The sequence below is a fragment of the Anabrus simplex genome, chromosome 1, assembly GCF_040414725.1.
Source record: "Anabrus simplex isolate iqAnaSimp1 chromosome 1, ASM4041472v1, whole genome shotgun sequence".
Lineage (NCBI taxonomy): Eukaryota > Metazoa > Arthropoda > Insecta > Orthoptera > Tettigoniidae > Anabrus > Anabrus simplex.
Window position 1 is genome coordinate 892628550 of NC_090265.1, and position 17502 is coordinate 892646051.

Here is a 17502-nt window from a genome sequence, read left to right on the forward strand (position 1 = left end):
TAAGTAATTCAATTTGCAGAGTTTTACAGCTTCCAGAAAGTGATTTAAACCATTTTTTTTTTTTTTTTCTAGAATGAAAGTGATATAAATCAATCTATTCTACTTACCTTTGTTTTCCTATATTATACTTTTTCTTTCTTATACAGTGGATGCCAGTATTTTCAATCATTCTTCTGAGATGAATTTATTCTTATAAAATGGAATCCTCCCCCTCCCCCAAGCTACTTTTCCCTTCAAATATTTAACATATCAGCTGTATAGTAGTGTCAAAGTGTGAGACTTACACTCATTTGCACAAAACAACAACAACAACAACAACAACAACAATAATAATAATAATATAATAATAATAATAATAATAATAATAATAATAATAATAATAATAATAATAATAATAATAATAATAATAATAATAATAATAAATGTGCACTGTGATCGAATTGTGTAAGTATAACAAAGGTTACAACACAATTATCATCTTAGGTTGACATGTGCCCAGTGTGAATTTGCATTTAATGCTGATTGCTTGCATGAAAGTGCTACTAGTGAGCATAGAGAGGTGATGGTGGCGATTTTTGTTTCCTTTTAAAAAAAACGTACAATTTGCTTTACATCGCACCAATGCAATTATGACGACGATGGGATAGGAATGGGGTAGAAGTGGGAAGGAAGCAGCTGTGTCCTTAATTACGGTACAGGCATGCCTGGTGTGTGTGAAAATCGAAAACCACAGAAAAACATTTTCAGGGCTGCCGACAGTGGTGTTCGAACCCACTTTTGCCCAAATGTAAGCTGATAGCTATGTTATCCAATTGCTCAGAGATTTTTTGTTTTAAGAGGAAGTACAACTAGGCAACCATCCTCTCTGAACAAATTAAGTGGAGACAAAAATTGGAATAGAATAAAGCTATAGACATGATATAGGCTTTTGGGCTTATAAGGTGAAATTCTTTACGTTTCGCAGAGAACTTTGCTCTGTGTCTTCAGAAGAAAATCTTGACTGTCCACGAGAAAGGTTTCTCAAACAATGAGGTTTGAATTTTGACGTTTTAATAGAAGTGGAAGAGGTACATTCATTCATCACCAGATGGTTCCCCAGACTCGGTACAGTGCTGGCGTTCAAAGCGGAAGCTGACGGAACCATCAGAATCAGTCTGAGAGGGTCATATAACATAACAACATGACAATAGTAGCAGATCTTAACTCTCGAAAGTGATATAGGTACACATGTTGTCTTATTTTCCTCCAAATCCTAGGTAGCTATCAGATTAATTTTTGACAATTCTTTATAAATGTCATATGACCCTCTCAGACTGATTCTGATGGTTCCATCAGCTTCCGCTTAAAACATTAGTGCTGTAATACATCTGGGGAGCCATCTGATGGTGACAAATGAACATACCTCTTCCACTTCTATTAAAACATCAAAATTCATACCTCATTGTTTCAGAAGCCTTTCTCGAGGACAGTCAAGATTTTCTTCTTAAGATGCAGAGCAAAGTTCTGTGCAAAACGTACAGAATTTTACCTTATTTTCTTGACACAGCATAAGCCCAAAAACATATCATGTCTAAAAGTACGAGCCATGAAAGCATCAATCCATAGCAGAATTTGAAAATGAATTAAAAAAATAAAACAAACATTATTTTATTAAGCCAAAAAGGACAAAGGCATATCAAAAGGGAATGAAAGTTCCCAGAGTAACAGAACATTTGAAATTTATATGCTATTGATTAATCCACTCTCACCCATAAAGTGAATAACAACATCAGAAGTATTCTTGTCATCGGCTAGTATGAGTTTGAGTATCTCCTGTAGGCTGAGGTTCTGTCTTAGGCCAGAGAAATTGGCACACCCTGAGAGGATGTGGACCACGGTAAATTTGTCATCTCAAAAACACACTGTGTAAGTCTTTCCTCTTTTGGAGATAATAGTGCATACATCTTCCATAACCTATCTTCAGCCTACGCAAAACTACAGCCCCTCTCCGTGAAGGCCACATGTCCCTCTACATGGAAGACAAATAATAAGGCCTTAGTACCAGTGTGAGCCACAGAGATAAGTTGAGTGAACTCATAAAATGCCCTGAAGGCACATTCAACAAGCCTTTGACCAACTAGGGGAGTTTGAGGCTGCATCATCAGACTGTAAGAGAAGTAAGTTGGAGGTTTAGGCACTTTGTTTGCCATTTGAACTATTCTGACCTCACAGTGTATCGGTGTTGGATGCAGTGAGAACATAAGGGTACACATATACGCCAAGAAGGTTCAGCTCGACTCCAGCAGACCACCAGTTGGAGGGATAGTTTCATTGTATAAATGGCAGTTAAGACTTCATGGGCGTCGCTGCACACCATCCTGTGACATGTCCCAGCAGCTGGGGATAAGCCTGTGTCCACCAGTTCTATATCCAGGTGACTAGTAAAGCAGGATCTTGTCATGGCATCCCTTACAATGTCTACCATTACCACCCGTGCATCACTGAGCATGTTGAAGTTCTTCCAGGAACAGGCAACGTGGCAGTTTGCAGATTGAAAACAAGTGATAAACAGCAAGAAATCATGGTTCTTTCTAGATACAGATGACTGCTGAATTCAAATTTGGAGATGGCCTGGCCAGCACAGTGATCCTACTTCATTGTAGAGCTGCACACTGCCCCAATGGGAGGAGTTATGGAGTTGGATGTCTTTCCTACAATTCCTGCTTTCCACTCCATGAAATTCTACAACTATCTACTTCCCTTTCTGGTGCAGCTCGACAGCCCCATTTTCCAGCAGGATAATCCCCAACACAGGTATCTCTGGCCTGCCTTCATGATGTCAACATGCTTTCTTGTACAGGAATTCTCCAAACCTTTTGCCCATCAAGGACATTTGGGACCATATTGGACTGCAGTTTAGGCCAGTGGAAACTATGGTACATTTTGAGGGTCAATTGCACCAGCTGTGACAGGATCTTCCTCAGGAGAACATCTGATGTCTGCCTCCATGCCCAGCAGTATTGCCATCTGTCTCCATGCTATGGACAGTCCAACACCATACTAAGTGCATCTTGCAAGTGTTCGTTACCATGCCACAAATGCTTGGTGTGGATATACTTTGCTGACTTATTCGCTATTGCAGGAAGATGTAGAGAGTGGAGGAATACCCTTCCGTCCACACAGTCTAGCTGCTGCTCCCATAGCAACCTCCTTACTACTAGGTAGCGTAAAATATCAGTCGTTCTTCCATCATTGTCTAAGTGGCTTTCTTGTTGTTAATCAGTTCATATATGTGCTCTCATTGAGTCTTCATTACTTACTGTTGTGAGTTTTGACTTCCGTTGAGGGACTCCTTGGAAACAACTTGGCAACTTGGCAAACAAAGTGGAATTTGATGGAGGAACTATCAATATTATTGGGGCTTATAGAAGAAAGAAAGAAAGAAAGAAAGAAAGAAAGTAGAACTGGCTGAGTCAGCAAAGTGTGTGCATCTGGATAACGAGGAAGATACAGGAGATTATAAAGTGTTCTTGATGAGTGTTAAAAAAGGAAGGGCAGAACGTGGTGTAGGACTGTTCATCAGGAATACTATTCCATGCAAAATAGTTTCTCTTAGGTACATAATGAGTGAATGCTGTGGGTAGGTTTTACTTGTTGGAGGAATAAGGACAAGAACTGTCTCTGTGTATTTAACATGTGAGTGTGCAGATGAGGATGAAGTGAACAAGTTTTATGAAGCACTGAGTGACATCATAGTCAGGGCTAGCAGCAAGGATGGGGTAGTGCTAATGGGCGATTTCAGTGCGAAAATCGGAAATAGAACTGAAGGATGTAAGAGGGTGATGGGATAAATGTGGGGAGATATTGAAGCCAATAGGAAAGGGAAGCATTTACTGGTCTTCTGTGCAATTATGGGATAAGCAGTTCAAAATATATTCTTCAAGCATAAGGCTATTCACCATTACACCTGGGAGGGTAGGGACACCAGATCCATAATAGACTCTATCATAACTGACTCTGAATATGGAAAATCTGTTAAGAATGTTTAAGAATTTTTCAGTGATACAGACCATTATTTGATCTGTAGTGGCCTAGGATAGAGAAAGTGAAATCTGTTTGCAGACGAACAAGGGTAGAAAATCTGCATGTTGAGGAAATCAGACGCGTACTATAGACAGTAAGCAGCTTGAGGATATAAAAGAGAGAATGGATGGCATAAAGGGATGCTGTAGTAGAAGCAGCAAAGGAATGCCTAGAAACAACTATGTGTAAAGATTGGGGAGAAAAGGGAACATCTTGGTGAAATGATGAAGAGAGGGCAGCTTGTAAATGTAGAATTGACTCCAAACAAGGACTAATGCAGACAGGGAATTATACTTAGAATAATAATAATAATGTTATTTGCTTTACGTCCCACTAACTACTTTTATGGTCTCCGGAGACGCCGAGGTGCCGGAATTTAGTCCCGTAGGAGTTCTTTTACGTGCCAGTAAATCTACCTACACGAGGCTGTCATATTTGAGCACCTTCAAATACCACCGGACTGAGCCAGGATCGAACCTGCCTTAGAAAGAAAGTGAAACATATAGTAGTTTAACCTTCCATCGGTCGCAACTGATCTGACAGACACAGGCTGTAGTCATCAGTCGCTACCGCTCCAATGCGCAGACCTACAATTCTCATCCTCTGACTAGCCTCGCTCCTTGCCACGTAGGTTAGTCATGTGACAGGCTTGCTCCATAAGCCGGAAGTGTTCCATCGGATCTGGTAGATCATTGCGACTGTTCCCATTGCGATTGGTATTTTCTCAGATGCAAACAATTGCTGTTCTGTAAGTAGTTAAATTATTTGTTTACCCTGAATTTGGTGTAATTTCCCATGTAAGCATGTATATAGTGCAATATAAGCCCGGTGCCTCACAGGCACATTGCGAATACTTACATCCCAATTTCCCTTTATTTTAGATTCACCGTACATTATGGCCAGTAGGAAGGAACATTTTAACTTAGACAGAGCAGAAGATGTGGCGGATGTCCAACGGCTGTTGCTGGATGAAGACGATGATCCGTTACATGAGAATTTTGAAGACGAAAGTGACACAACAGTGATGATCTTCTGGAATCAAGAGATGGTGACTCGGAAACAGAACAAGAAGATGACAACAGTGATGCTGATGAACAAGGAGCATTAGAGGCCAGTGCTAATTATTATGAAGGGAAAGACAGGACAAAATGGTTTACGGTGCCACCATCCCAACGGGTCCGTGCCAGGAAGCACAATCTCGTATGACATCTACCTGGAGTTATAGGACAAGCAAGGCAAGCTAAATCACTGCTTGACTCCTGGTAGTGTTTATTTACGGAGGAAATAATAGACACTATTGTAACTTACACAAATCAATACGTGGACTGCATGAAACAAAATTTTACTCGTGAAAGGGATGCTGAGCTTACAGACCAGAGAAAGATAAAAGCATTCTTTGGCCTATTGTACTTGGCAGGATCTTATAGAGAGAATAGACAGAGCCTTGAAGATCTCTGGGGCACTGATGTAGATGGTATAGAAAAGTTTGCACTGGTAATGAGCCTTAGGAGATTTAAGTTCTTGATTCTTCGTTTAAGATTTGACAACCGCCAAACCCGTGAATAAAGAAAGGAACATGATCAACTAGCGCCTATGCGAAATATTAGTGTTCATGTAGAATCCTTACTGAAGAATATATGACCTGTTTAGCCCTGTTTATGATATTTCCCATGTTTGTTATTATTGCTGAGACCTATGAACATAGTTTCCACCAACATATGATTTTCTCTGCGATTAAAATTGTGAATACTGCAATGATACCTGCAATTTTGAAGAAAATAGTTGGTTATAAAATGTGGCTTATTTTTGGATCAGAATGTCGCTAAACCATTTTTAACTGACTTAAACACACCTATATAACATAAGGAGTACTTCGTAGCTGCCCACTTGAACTTCCCGAAACTTATATGTGGGGGGATCTCTCAGGCTCATTGCGACCTGCCATGAAACTTTATATATTGCGAACGACGGAAGGTTAATCCAAGAAGAAGTCTTGGAAAGAATTTCGGTAATAACCTAGAAAGGCTAGGTTAGGCGGCAGGGAGCCCTTTCTGGACAGTAATAACCTGAGAATGGGAGGAGAAAAGGAAATGAATAGTGTTTTGGGTACATCAGGTGAACTCTAAAATAATTCATACCAGGGAATTGCTGGACAGGTGGAAGGAATATTTTGAAAATCTTCTCAATGTAAAAGAAAATCTTTCTGGAGATGTCGCAAACAACCAAGCTCATGGGGAGGAGGATATTGATATTAGTGAAATTAGGTTTGAGTAAGTTGTCATAAAGTAGCAAGAATAAATTAGATGTGAAATGGTGAAATCTAATGAGAAGGCAGGGATAAAATGAGTTCATAGAGTAATAAGACTAACATGGAAGGTACCTTTCGATTGGACAAAAGCAGTAATTGCATCTATCTATAACCAAGGGAACGTATGGATTGTACAAATATGGAGGCATTTCATTGATCAGTATACCAGGCAAGTAGTTCACTGGCATTTTGGAAAGAAGTGTGCAATCAGTGGTTGAGAGTAAGTGGGATGAAAACCAGTGTGGTTTCAGACCACATAAGAAGTGTTGGGATAAGATTTTCAGTATGCACCACATAATTGAAAAATGCTATGAAAGGAATAGACAGTTATGTTTGTTTCATACATCTAGAGAAGGTGTATGACAAAGTATTCAGGGGAAAAGTTGTTGACAGTACTGAGGGTCTGTGGGATTAAGGGTAGATTATTAAAAGCAATCAGAGGAATTTAATTGACAACTGGGCTGCAGTGAGAGTTTATGATGGAATTTGTCCTTGGTTCAAGGAACATGTAGGGATTGGACAAGGTGTATTCTTCCACCTTTGTTATTCATAGTTTAAATGGAAATGTAGTAAGCTGTTTGGCGTATGCGGATGACTTGGTCTTAATGGCAGATTGTGCTGAAAGCCTGCAGTCTGATATCTTGGAACTTGAAAATAGGTGAATGAGTACGGTATGATACGAAAATTAGCCTTACCAAGATAAAAGTAATGTCAGTAAGGAAGTAACCTAAGAGAATTTAATGTCAGGTTGGGAATGCAAAACTGGAAGGAGGTAGATCATTTCAAGTATTTAGGATGTGTAGCCTATTCTCCGAGGTTGGTAGTATGGTAACGGGTAAGTGAGATTGAATCAATGTGCAGCTAAGCTAATGCAGTGAGCTTGCAGTTGCATTCAACAGTATTCTGTAAGAAAGAAGGCAGCTGCTGGATGAAACTATCTATGAAACTATCTTTACACTGGTCTGTTTTCAGACCAACTTTGCTTTACGAGAGTGAAAGCTGGGTGGACTCTGGATATCTTATTCATGAGTTAGAAGTAACAGACATGAAAGTGGCGAGAATGATCTCTGGTACAAACAGGTGGGAACAATGGCAGGAGGGTACTTGGAATGAGGAGATAACAGCTAAGATAGGAATGAAATTAATTGATGAAGCTGTATGAATTAACCGGCTTTGGTGGTGGGGGCATGTAAGGCAAAAGGTGCATATAAGTTAGCCTACCTAGAGAATAATACACTCGGCTATGCATATAAATGGCAAGTTTGTTTATGATGTTGGAATGGATCAAATTCTTGGTCCCCATTCAAAAGTTCGGTAATTACAGTATTTTACAATGTTTCTGTTGTTCTTCATTCAAAACATTCAAGTGTGTTTACAAAGCGTGAACTAAATTTCTTTAAAGGTTTATTTTCTTCGAGTAATTGGTCGTAGTCAATACAGTGAACACTAGTGATGGGCGATATTTCACGAACTGTGATTTTTTCACTGATATCAAGAAATCACGAGTAACGACTGTTACTTTCTACGCTATCACTGTGATCAGTCGTGATTTCACTGCAAGTGATCATCGTGCGCCCTCTTAACTCCATATACAGAACTAGAATGTTGCTACCTAAACTGTGACTGTGATCGATGTTGTGATCAGTCGTGATATCAGGTGATATCACGACATGTGCTGCCGCAACGGTATCCATGCGAAGCGATGCGTTCAAGGAAGCAGCATCGCCATGATCACCAACAGTATGGACATTTGTTGATTTAATTTTTTAAGAACGTCAACATATCGTTCAGTATATAATGTATTTGTAGGAATTGAGCACATTCCTCCCGAATATATTAACAACTGAAACACTTATAATCCTCGGCATCACTTGCAATATCAGTTTCAGGAAATTGTCAGTTGACTCGCAGTGTGGTATTATTTTTAAGCGCGCGTTCAAAAAAATCGTGGTACACGGGACTCTCCTAGAATAGTAACAAACATGTATTTCTCCTGTATTTTGGAATGCCCGGGGGCATATTGTCACTGAAGCTCATTATTAGGAGGCAAGTTGACTGAAATGGCGTTTTCTAGAAAAAGGAAGAACAGTGACCTGTAGCAGTCCTTTAAAGAAGTGGATGAAAATTTCACAATATGTAATATGAGCAAACAGAAATTGTCTTAAAAAGTACTTCAAATCTGAATAAACATTTGGAATGCGAGCACCTCTCACTTGCTTTGCCAGAAAGCAGTAGTCAACAATCGGCATGTATCTGATGATACAGACCTGGGATTTTAGACTCTAAAAAAATGTTTTAGGCACCTAAAATGGCTTTTTAAACAAGTAAATAGGTATTTAAAAGAGAATATAGGCACTTCAAATATGCTTTAAAAATAGGCAGAAAATCGACTTTAAAATATGACAATATAGACCTACACTGTAATGTGATATTTTTTTTAACGTTAAGTACAGTAATGTGGTATAGGCTACCCTTTCTAAATAGGAATAGTTGCAAAATGAAGACATAATTAAACAGGCGTTTATTACAAACAGCTATGGATTAGGAAACAAAAAATTTTCATCAGTACTGTACTAAAATTAAATTAAATGCGTAGTACTGGTATGCGTATTTATTTGTGAGGAACATTCCTACTGCACTTTTCAGTCGTAGTTTGCTTTTCAGTACATAACAATAATCTTCTACAAATTTTCCACAGTCAGGCTGCGTCTTTTATCTGTTAAAACAATTTTTAAAGCAGAAAAAATGTGCTCGACACTCACAGATGTTATAGATGCCGACTCCCATAGGGAATCTGAAATATTTGTCCCGAATGAGCAAATCTATAATATAATAACCTATATTTTTCAGTTCAATTTCACTAGGTAGGTCTACTTTTCCCCATCCATTACCTGATATATCCTTTCTTGCACTGAATTACCTAGATTCTTCTGCAATACACTAGCCCACCTGTCTTTTATTTTATCCCTTACTTAACCCCTAGTACTTGGTACAATTTTATCAGCTTCCTCAATTACAAAATATATCTGTTTGAGACTCTACTTTTTTTCCTATTTTTGTAATGATTGACTGGAAGAAATGAAAAAATTGCCTGAATATATGCAATGTCTCTCTGAACACTGGAATAATCCTTTAGCAGATCTTTGCCTATACGACACACATGCAGAGTTGTCTGTTAAAGGCATATTGTCTATCACAGATGTTCGATATAATACAGGGCAGCTTCCATTGAGGAACCCCAACGGCTGATGATTGGCTGTGGTGGAAAAGAATAGAGTGGAATTTCTCTCAGAAGATGGCTATTCTTGATGGAAACTTACAGAACACTCTCTTCGTTGTTGAAATCAGATTATTTACTGCAGGCAACTTGGCCCTAACTATTTCTGTGAGTCTGTGCAAGGCATGGGCCATGCAAGTAACATGGACATTAAAGAAGGGTAGAAAGTTTTAACGAGAGGTAGAGTAGCAATCATGTAGGAAGCAGCATTGGAGACAAGGAGAAGGTCTTTATAATCATCAACACTCCCAGGATACAACAACTGGAACCCCTTGTTGATGATGTACACAATGCTTTGCTCTATTTTCTGAAGCTGCTTAGAACAAAGTAGAGCAGTAAATGCCAATTGGGTTCCAGTTTTCCTACTATAAGATTAGCAGTGTACCTGCCCACAGCGTTGCTGATTTTGTCCACATACAACCCTATGTAAGGACTCCCAAATATCCTTTGTGACTGGCAAAATTACCTCCTATATCTAAGTAGTTTTTCTTTAATGTAGATGTTGAAAGTATGTGTTGTTGGTGTATTTCTGTAAACAAATCTCTGAAAACATGACTATGCACAGAATTCCAGGGGATATTTTCAGCAACTAGGGCTCTAAACATATGAGCATAGAAACTACTGTGGATTGTGGGAGGTATACTTTGTGTGAGCAGAGTCTGTCCAGTGTTACTTTTCATGGTTGATTTTGCTTTGTGACTAGCACTATCAGCATGCTCTTGTGAAATCTAAAACACAATAATGTGATGAAAATTAGACTAAGATAAGGAATAGCTAATGAATAAAATTTGTAATTTTGAATTATTTCATTTAAACCACTACTACTCTAAAGTTAATTAAGAACAAGAAAACTCCAGGCCTCGAAAGGTCTTGGCTTTCATTTACAGCTGCTGCGCAGCTCTAGGCTTGCAGATATTAGATAGCCGTGTGGTCAGCACGTCACATCCCTCAAGTGTATTGCCGTGCCTCTTAGACCGCTCCTCATTGTAGCTTCCCAATTGCCCTCACGCAGCTGGGTCAACGCCTTTCCATACCATATATTTTTCTAAATTACTGCCGGTACTGGTATCTAGGGAAAGGTGCACTGGTATCGTTAACCTTACATTAGGTGGCTGGGAATAGTCATTCATCATTATATTTTTCACTTGTGCCAGATAAATGTGTAGAATTTCATTTCCTAGCACATACCAAATAATCGGTTACAGTATAAAACACGACTGTTACCAATGTTGATCCTATTTTTTTCTTGACATATTGGTTGAACTTCGGCATGTCTACAAAAAACGAATGTAAATAATAAAATGATTATGTTTGTACGCCTAGAAGTAAATTGGCAACAACCGTGTCTGTAATGCAACCAAAATGTAGGCTGTTCATTAAATGCAAACCCTTAGGTGGCTGTTTTTCTTATAAATGTTTACACAGAGATAGCCTAGTCACAATAACAAGGCATTCTCTTGATCACAAGCTACAAATAACAAGCACCAAGCAGCACGGACGATGCGGTGATTGTGATCACGTCACGACTAAAAATCACTGATATCAGAAAATCACGATATCAAATCACGCTGTGACTCACAAATCACGGTATCGCTCATCACTAGTGAACACTACTAGTGATGGGTCGTTCATGAACGAACTGACTCTTTTGAACGACTCCCTCCTTGCTCCCTGAGAGCTAGCACGAGCCGACTCTTTTATCAGCAGCGACTCCAAGAAAGAGCTAGCTCGTCACATCGACTCTCGTTCATTTCTAGCCAATGCCATGCCTCAGATAATCACGTGACGTACTGAAGCCGCTTTCTTTTTTATAGGCTGCCCAGTCTACTCATCCCGCATTCAGTCAGTGCTCTGAGTGCAGTGGTTTTGGTCTGTTTGTTAGGTACATTTTTGTGCCATAGTTCTGGCAACTTGCAACGTAACGAAACAATGAAATGAAATAAACAACATGTTATTGAGCAATACTTACCTGTTCACTTCCTGTATGCACTCATAATCTATGAAGGATGTAGGGCCTAGTATAGATCCAGTAGGTTAGGAGCAAATAAACGACACGAAGTTCGGGTTAACTAACCTCAACTAAGCACGAACAAACAGTCGCTATCCAGAATACTGAATATACCACTCGGCAAGTGGAAACGGCGTAGTTTTATTCTGTCTGAAATAATTAAGAAATACTCTGACAAATCCTCATCTGTTTCTTAAATGAGTTCGTAGTTATGAATTAACATATTGCCAAAATCTTTCGGTTTTACGGTACAGTGGATAAAATAATATACCGTAGTTTTAAATCGAATTAAGGCAAATAGAAAATAACACTAGTTTTGGCTTTAAAATATAGGCTAAATAACTCATACCAACGTGTATACCGCAGTACATTTTCAAATAATTATTTATTGACGTGTAAGAAGTCCGACTCCTTAGCTGGATGGTCAGCATTGAGACCCTCGCTGCAGAGGGTCCCGGATTCGATTCTCGGCCAAGTCGGGAATGTAATTCTTCTGGCTCGGGAACTGGGGGTTTGTGTTTGTCCCAACACTTTCCTCTTCATATTCAGACAACACACCACAATACCAACCACCATAGAAACACGCAATATTGATTACATCCCCCCCGCATAAGGTTAGCGTCAGGAAGGACATCCGGTCATAAAACAGGGCCAGCCGGGCTGAGTGACTCAAACGGTTGAGGCGCTGGCCTACTGACACCAACTTGGCAGGTTCGATCCTGGCTCAGTCCGGTGGTATTTGAAGGTGCTCCAATACGTCTGCCTTGTGTCGGTAGATTTACTGTCACGTAAAAGAACCCCTGCGGGGCTAAATTCTGGCACCTCGGCGTCTCCGAAAACCGTAAATGTAGTTGGTGGGACGTAAAGCCAGTAACATTATTACTTATTAAAAAACAGGGCCAAATCCACATTTGCGGAACAGTTCGCACCCGCGAACCCACAAGTGTGGGAAAAGTGGTCGAAGCGGAAGAAGAAGCAGAAGAAGAAGAAGTAAGTTTAGATAGTGTAAGGAATGCCAATATATCGAACATATACGACTCATACGGTTTAATCGTTCTTGAAAAAAAAAAAAAAAAAAAAAAATAGAAGAGAGTGTGACCATACTGTACACGAAAAATAGGCAAAATGCTATGCGTACTGTAGTATACTTGGTTACATGTACATTTGTGCTGATAGTAGTTTCCATTATTTTCGTTAAAGATCGCGTTTAATCAGTTATGTTTCCCAACGCGGAGTGTTTTAAGTGAGAAACTTTCTGCAGCTCCAGTCGAAAGAGGATATTCTAATGACATCTTTTGAGTGAAATGTAAACTACGTGCACAGGAATATTCTTCTTATGCTTATCTGGATTGCCGGGGTCGAACGGAAGTATTGCCAATATCTCGAACATACGTCCCGTACGGTGCATTCAATCTTGAAAAACATCATTTTAAGGAGAATGGAACTTAGGAAAAGTAATATTAGATGTTATCAATCAACACTGTATATTTGCGACACGTTTCTCCGTTACTGTGTATAAAACTTTATCATTGGATTAATTGGGAATGTTGGCAGCGATGTACATTTGTTTTATTCCAAGAGTAGCGTACCAAACTGTACATTGTGTTGCCATCTGTTGTGTAAAAGGTGAACTATCTCGCACCATCTCGCTCCTTCAAATAAAAACGGGAGTCATGATTAATCTAGAAGATGTAAAATCACGCTATTTTGGGCGTTTCTGAATAAAAAACTCATGACTTAGTGTATACTATAGTAACTTACATCCCATTACATTCTTAAACAATTATTTATTAACGTGTAAGTATTGCCAATATCATGAACATACGTCTCGTCACGGTGCATTCAGTCTTGAAAAGCATCATTTTAAGAAGAAAGGAACATGGGCAAAGTAATATTAGATGTTATCCATTAATACTGCATATTTGTTAATCATTTCTTCGTTACTGTATAAAAAGCTTTATAGTTAGATTATTTGCCAATGTTGCCAGGAGTGCATTTGTTTATTTGTTTTATTTCAAGAGAAGCTTTCTGAACTAGACGTTGTGCTGCCATCTGTTGTGGAAAATATAAACTATTTGCGCTATATCGTTCGTTCCCGGAAGTCATACAGAGCGACCGGAAGTCATGAAGAGCGACCGGAAGTCATAAAGAGCCGTCTGCCCTAAACCGGATGAACGAATGAACGAACGAACCTGGAGCGGAGAGCGGCCTCTGACTTCCTGGCTCGCTCCTACCTTTCCGCTCCCAAGAGTCGACTCTTTTGAACGACTCTCAGTTAGGAGCGGGAGCGAATGAGCTAGCTCCCTCAAAAGAGCTAGTTCGACCCATCACTAAACACGAGTGATGGGCCAAGGATCATATAAGAGAAATGTGATGGGCAGTCTGAGACTAGGTCTCGAGATTTCTCGGGATTTCTCGAGACTAGCGCTGGAACTATTTCTCGCGAGAAATTTCGAGAGTTCTCGAGAGCGTTGTCACCGCATTGTACGGCGAGCAGCGTGTTGTAGACCTACAGGTAGTCGGAGATGAATGTTGTTTGTGCCGAGTATGCGAATAGCCACGCACGGGCCTTCTCCATCTCGCAAATACGTGTCAACAAGCGACTAGGGCGTTAATATCTACCGAGGATTTTTTGACGCAGTATAACATAATTGTAAAGGATACGCATTCGGGCATGGTATGCACTGGTAGGTACACGAATGAGTGGCTTAAGTACAAAACCTGACGGCTACTGTAGGTACACGTACCTGGATACTAGGGTAGTGCATTATTCGAACTCGAGACGAGGCAAGATGCGCCTTGCTGCATATGCAACCGCCATCACGCATGAGTGGAATGTGTAATCTAAAATGCTTCAGTTTGCTCCAATTCTTTCGACAGGTAGGTGTACATCATTATCAGACCCCACATTCAATAACAAATGACCACTGCTTGTGTTTACCGATATTTTGGTAACGAAAGAAATAATTCCTTACAATGTTATAGAGTATTCCCGTCATAATTAGGTACTTCGATATATGACGGTGCAACGTGAAATTGTACTAGTTATGCACGACAACTTGAAGATGATGTCCGAAACGCAACGTAAGTCGTGGATGTCGGTTATTTTGAAGAGATGCCACATAGCACAGCCCGCTGTGTTGTTTATTAAAAAGAAGTAAAATACGTGGGCAGAAATACTTCTGGGATGATCTGACACTTAAAAACACATAAGACAGGGCGAGTTGACCATGCAGTTAGGAGCGCGCGGCTGTGAGCTTGCATCCGGTAGATAGCGGGTTCGAATCTCACTGTCGGCAGCCCTGAAGATGGTTTTCCGTGGTTTCCCATTTTCACACCAGGCAAATGCTGGGGCTGTACCTTAATTAAGGCCACGGCCGCTTCCTTTCAACTCCTAGACTTTTCCTATCCCGTCGTCGCCATAAGACCTCTATGTGTCGGTGCGACGTAAAGCCACTAACAAAAAGTAATATAAATGAAGAGGAATAGTCACAGAACACCTCTGGCCCGGTCTGAATCACAAGAAGCTACCCTGCTGACAATGATTGTGAGGCGTCCAGGTAGGTTCACATCCTAATGACAGTTATTAACAAATTAAACGAGTTATTCAGCTAAGAAGTTCACCTGAAATAACTCGTGAACAGTTTAAGATACTGGAATTCTGTCTTCACTTTCCTTAATGGTATTAAGGAGCTCATAGTTCTTTTTTTTTTTTTGCTAGTGGCTTTACGTCGCACTGACACAGATAGGTCTTATGGCGACGATGGGATAGGAGAGGCCTAGGAGGTGGAAGGAAGCGGTCGTGGCCTTAATTTAAGGTACAGCCCCAGCATTCGCCTGGTGTGAAAATGGGAAACCACGGGAAATCATCTTCAGGGCTGCCGAGAGAGGGATTCGAACCCACTATCTCCCGGATGTAAGCTCACAGCCGCGCGCCCCTAACCGCACGGCTAACTCGCCTGGTAGCTCATAGTTCAACATGCAATGCTTTCTTAGGCTTTTGACAAAACTTATCCTCACACACGTTTACATATGAGAACTGCTGATGATAACTATCAAGTTTACACTCGTAGTTACTGGGACGTCGCACAGCTCGCAGCACACGAGAATCGGACTCGAGAGCGTCGCCCATCACCCCTGCTGAAAGAATTGGAGCAAAGTCGGGCAGTTTGGATTAGACGTTCCACTCATGTGTAATGGGGGTTGCATATGTAGCAAAGCACATATTCCTCGTCTCAAGTTCGAATAATGCACGCCTCTAGTATCCAAGTAGGTGTACATCCTATCTACAGTTATTAACAAATTATGCAGGGTTATTCAGCTAAGATGTCCACCCCAAATGTCGTGAACAATTTAAGATACTGATATTCGGTTTTCACTTTAGTTAATGGTATTAAGGGGTTCATAGTTGAAGATGCAGTACTTTTCCAGGCTTTTGAGAAAATGTATTGGCTACACGTTTTTATATGAGAACGTTATTTCACGCAGTAACTGCCAACGATATACTACCAAGTTTACTTACAGTCATAGTTACTGGTACGTCGCACAGCTTGCACTACAGGAGGATTGGTCTCGAGATTCTCGCGAGAGTCTCGAGATCTGCGACGTCAGTCTCGAGAGTCTCTAGCAAGAGCGTTGCCCATCACTCGTGAACACAGCCCTCATTCACTTCTTGAGTGGAGATATCATTAGAAGATTCCTCTATTTTTGTAAGTGGTTTCTTTGGGCTTACATTTACCAGTCTTTCCCAGGCAGATATAAGAGCTCTTCTTGTTTTAAGCCTAAAGTCGAATTTGAATTTATTGTACCGGTATCTTATTGTCCCGTATGACCTGGTATTTTCACTTGATTTCACTACTTTTTCCTTAGAGGTAATCCTAATAAATTCTTTTTGTTTAAAGACATTTTCATAATCAGTGGTAGAAAACAGTTTGCTGCATACATATGCATTTTTACAATTAACCAAATCCAATTATTTACTTTATGTTTAGTCAGCCAAATATTGCAGGACAAAGAACCTTTTTCGGAACCTGTGATAAATGGTGTCAATTCCATTTTTTTTATTTTACATATTTTTTTGTATTTCGAGAATACTTTTTATACGTAGCTTCAGTACAACTCATTCTACCTCTGGGAAAAAATTAATGGCAGCAACACTGATACGCGAAACTCACAGTTAATACTTTATAAACATCTACAAACACGAGAGGCGGTTCATTCTACGGGCGCGCGCCGCGCGTGTATTGCATGAACAACAAAGCAGAAGAAGACAAACCAAGGTCAGTATAGGAAGGTCCGGTCATGCTACCACAATCATTTGTGGTGATTGCCATATTGATTCTTAAGCATCGTTATGATGTGGGCAAGCCCGATGTGCTAATGTGAAATTTTTAAGGGAAGTGGGACGCTGCGCTACACCAAATTTTCAGATTTAGTCAACTGGCTGGATTAGAGTATTTCGCTTTCCACGGATAAGCAATGGTGAGCTCAGTGGATACGGTAAAAAATCACAGGCGTGACAAATGGCAACCCACTTTTAATTCCGTCTTATTCGAGATTAATGGGTTATTACAATGAAATTATTCCTGACGAATGATATGTTTATATGAACCATGTTTGTACTTGTGGATTTTATTATGTATTTTATTCTGGTATCGTTTTGATGAATCGCAGTTTTTTTGCTAGGGGCTTTACGTCGCGTGGACACAGATAGGTCTTAAGACGACGATGGGATAGGAAAGGCCTAGGAGTTGGAAGGAAGCGGCCGTGGCCTTAATTAAGGTACAGCCCCAGCATTTGCCTGGTGTGAAAATGGGAAATCAGGGCTGCCGATAGTGGGATTCGAAC